This window comes from Vombatus ursinus, unplaced genomic scaffold, assembly GCF_900497805.2.
Source record: "Vombatus ursinus unplaced genomic scaffold, bare-nosed wombat genome assembly UNPS02003803.1, whole genome shotgun sequence".
Classification (NCBI taxonomy): domain Eukaryota; kingdom Metazoa; phylum Chordata; class Mammalia; order Diprotodontia; family Vombatidae; genus Vombatus; species Vombatus ursinus.
In genome coordinates this window covers 1-3,668 of record NW_020943581.1, presented here as the reverse complement: position 1 = coordinate 3,668, position 3,668 = coordinate 1, and the positions used below count along the sequence as shown (strand labels likewise).

Below are 3,668 nucleotides of genomic sequence, written 5' to 3'. Positions count from 1 at the left end.
CTGGCTGTTCCACCAACAAGACCCTCCATCTCTGGACTCTGGGCATTCTTTTTGGCTGTCCCTCATGCCTGGAACACTCTCCTGCCTCATCTCTGCTTCCTGGCAAGTCCCACCTAAAATCCCATCTCCTCCAGGAGGCCTTTCCCAACCTCTCTGAATTCTAGAGTCTTCCCTCTCATTATTTCCCATTTAGCCTGTGTTTAGCTCGTTTGTATCTGTTTGCTTGTTGTCTCCCCGTTAGATTGTGAGCTCCTTGAGGTCAGAGGCTGTCTTTTGCCTCTTTGTGTATCCCTGGCACATAATAGGCACTTGACAATTGCTTATTGACTGACCTGACTTTGACTTGACAGCCAGGAGGCGGAGATGAGGAGAGAAATCATTCCACAGAAGAGGGGGCAGAAGGTAGAATTTGAACCGAGACTTGAAGGCTGTCTCTCTCACTTGTTAGATGGGGAAGTGGGGAGAAAGGATTGGCCCCAGGCTGCGTTAAGGGGCAGGCCAAAGATGGGCCTAGAATTCAGGCCTCTTGATTACCAGCCCACCCTTTGGTGCTCAGACCAGGTTCTCTTCTCTCTTTAGATTCAGTGGTTCGGGAGAGCCCTGTGTTCTTTTGACCAAGCTGACCGTGCCAAGTTCCTCCAATTTGTGACAGGCACCTCCAAGGTGCCTCTCCAGGGTTTTGCAGCACTTGAGGGCATGAATGGCATTCAGAAGTTCCAGATCCACCGAGATGACAGGTCCACAGACCGGTTGCCTTCGGCCCACACGTGGTGAGAATGGTGGCATGATGGGGAGAGGGGGAGGAATACATAGAGAATTAAAGGGTAGCCGTCACTGACTTGACTCCCTGTGGTCCCATGCTTGTAGTTTCAATCAGCTGGACCTGCCGGCCTATGAGAGCTATGAGAAGCTGGGCCATATGCTGCTGTTAGCCATCCAGGAGTGCTTGGAGGGCTTTGGGCTGGCTTAGGCTCAAGGGGCTGCCGCTGCCACCCTGTTACTTTTGTCTACTGTCAGACTTGGGGATGGGGAGAGGAAAAAAGGAGGGGGAAAGAAAACCCTTACACACAAGACGCCACAAAAACGTTTTACAAATCTCAGAAGGAAACTTAACCAGTAATCAACCCATCGCCCAACCCTTGTCCTGCCCCTTCCCCAGTGCGCTCACCCCATGTGAAGAGTGGAGACGCTGGCAGCAGCCACCCCCAGGCCCTGCACTCCCTTGGAAAATTCGCCGTTGAAACTTGAAGCATTTGGATGGGGGAGGAAGCGGAAAAATTATATATATATACATATATATGTATATATATATGTATATATATATTTGGTTCTGTTTGCATTTCTTAATTCGTGCTCGGAATGTGTTGCGCACATTTAATGAGTCAGTGGGAGGGGATCGGCATCGGCCTCCCCGGCTCCAGGTGAGGGTTACAATAAAGAGTTCTTGGCAAGACCTCCCTCTCCCCAAGCCTATGTTTCTTCTGCTTCTCTGCCACCAGCCTACAGAAAAGGGTTTTTTCTTAAAGCTTTCTAATTGATCGATCCTGGCTTTCCTCAAGAGAAGAGGGTTCGGCTTTGATCTGCCAAGGATGCCCCAGGTGGATCTTTCAGCGATCGTGACACCCTCCTAAGAATAAGGAAGAGCCCGGCTCCCAAAGTGATGAGGCCAGCCCTTTTTTGGTCTGGTGGGCCTGGGGCCTGCCACCATCCATCGCAGGTGGGAGGAGGAGGGTCCTGGGAATAGTTCAAGAAAGAACTCCAGCTCTTGGGGAGGGTGGGACCTTTCGTTCCACTTTCTTCTTTTATTTATTCAGTGAACTCTTTAAAAAAAAAAAGTTTCAAATTCTGAAATTCATCTGAAGCTCTTCGAGCTTGGGGGAGGCAGGGGGAGGAAGGGGGAGGAAGAGGGAGGGGCAGTGAGTGAGGACCTGGCTGCTTTGTGAAAAGAACGGAAATCAGCACCGGCATGGAGGCCAGCGCTCCCCTCCCCTAAGACCTTGGCACTCTTTTCTCCTTCCCTCCCACTCTCGGACGGTCACGGCCCAATTAATCAGTATTGATCAAACTGGCTTTACACCCACCCCGCGCCCCCCCCACCAGGCTCCGGAGGAGGAAGAGGAGGAGCTGAAAGGACCCAAACACCTCAATAAAGCTTTAGTTTCAAAGAGGCCAGGGCGGTGGGCTGTTCTTGTGTGTCTGCGCGCCTGTGTACCCGTGTGCATTGTGTGTGCGCATGTACTTCTGTGTGTCTGTGCGTCTTATTCTGTGTACCACGTGTCCCTGTCTGCCTGGGTACACCTGTGCGTACCTGTCTTCGTGTACCTGCGCGTGCGCGCGCGGGCGCGCCCAAGGGAGGTGAGCAGGCGGCCCAGAGTCCCCGGGGCCGCCTGCGGGTGGGCGGGGCCCGCGGGGGTCACAGAGGTAAGGGGACCACTGTCACAGAGGGCCGCCCCCCCCCCCCTTCCTGCCGCTGCTATAAAACCAGCGGCCTTGGCAGCGCCGCCACAGCCCGGACCTTTGGAGGGAGAAAGGAAAGAAAGCGTTTCGGCCCTTCCTCCCCTCCTTGGCACCGGCGCGAAACGCACAGCGAACGAGCGAGTGAGAGAGCGCGCGGCCAGGAGCTGTCCCCGTCCCTGTCCCCACCCCCCAGAGCTATCAAAGGTGTGGAGGAGCAGGGAGGGAAGGAGGGAAGAGACACGGGGGGTGGGGGGAGCGTGGATGTTCCTCGAGCCCTGTCTCGCGGTGGTGACGTCGACTTAGCGGAGGTGAGACCCCCCATGGGGTGGTTGGGCCCCTGGTGTGCCCTCCCCTGACCCCAGGGGTGCCCTGCCTCTGTCCCCCCCCCCCCAGGGGCCATGGGGCCCTCCTTTTCCCTGCACGATTCGCCAGAGGTCGGGGGAGGGGGGCAGGAAGCTAGGAGGCTGGTCTAAGCCAAGCCCTGACCTCTCTGCTCTGCCCTTAGCTGCTGGCCCTCTGCTGCCTACGCGCAGCTGGCCCTTCAGAAGAGAGGAAGGGGAGGCAGGAACGTGAGCAGCGAGTCTATGCTCCCTTATTACACAGCAGCCAGTGGGTGCGCTGTGGGCATGTTCAACACATCCATGCGGGAGCTGCAGAAGCACTTGTACAAAGGGGAATACTATGCCTTCAAGTACGCCCCCATGTTCGAGAGCAACTTCATCCAGGTGCTTTCCATGGAAAGCATCCCCCCCTCTCCCCCCGTCCCGCCGCCCTAGCTCTGGCCCCAAGCTTGTCTCCTTCCCAGGCTCCCCGTGCTGCGCTATCCCAGTTTTATGGCGGGGCGGGCGGCTGCAGCAGCAGCATTTGGGGTCTGAGTGAGACAGGTCCACGAATCCCAGATCTGCCCGGGGGTTGAATAACAAGGCTTGGTGGAGCAGGATGTGTTGGGGTCTGAGAGGATTCCACTTGAGAATGGGGTGGGGAGGGAAGAGAGGCCTCAGATACCAACCAGCCGTGAGGTAGGTTTGCACCTGGCGAGGGATTGATCATCCATGAGTCTTAGATAGTGTCCATCTGCCTCCAGTCCATCCAGAGGAGGGGGAGAGCTCTATGGAAGTGGGCACCTGGTCTCTCCCTGCCACGTTTCCCTTCATTTTCCTCCCCCTTCCCCACTGCAGATCAGCAAGAGAGGGGAAATGATTAGCATGCAT

The 3,668-nt window shown here is 56.0% G+C and overlaps 1 long non-coding RNA gene across 1 annotated transcript; it reads left to right on the top strand.

Annotated features, from left to right (window-relative positions):
* The first annotated feature begins 2,450 nt into the window (after nt 1-2,450).
* On the top strand, nt 2,451-3,668 carry LOC114052799. Its single transcript, XR_003570314.1, has 3 exons — nt 2,451-2,661; nt 2,963-3,182; nt 3,636-3,668. It is a non-coding gene; the product is annotated as an uncharacterized LOC114052799 (long non-coding RNA).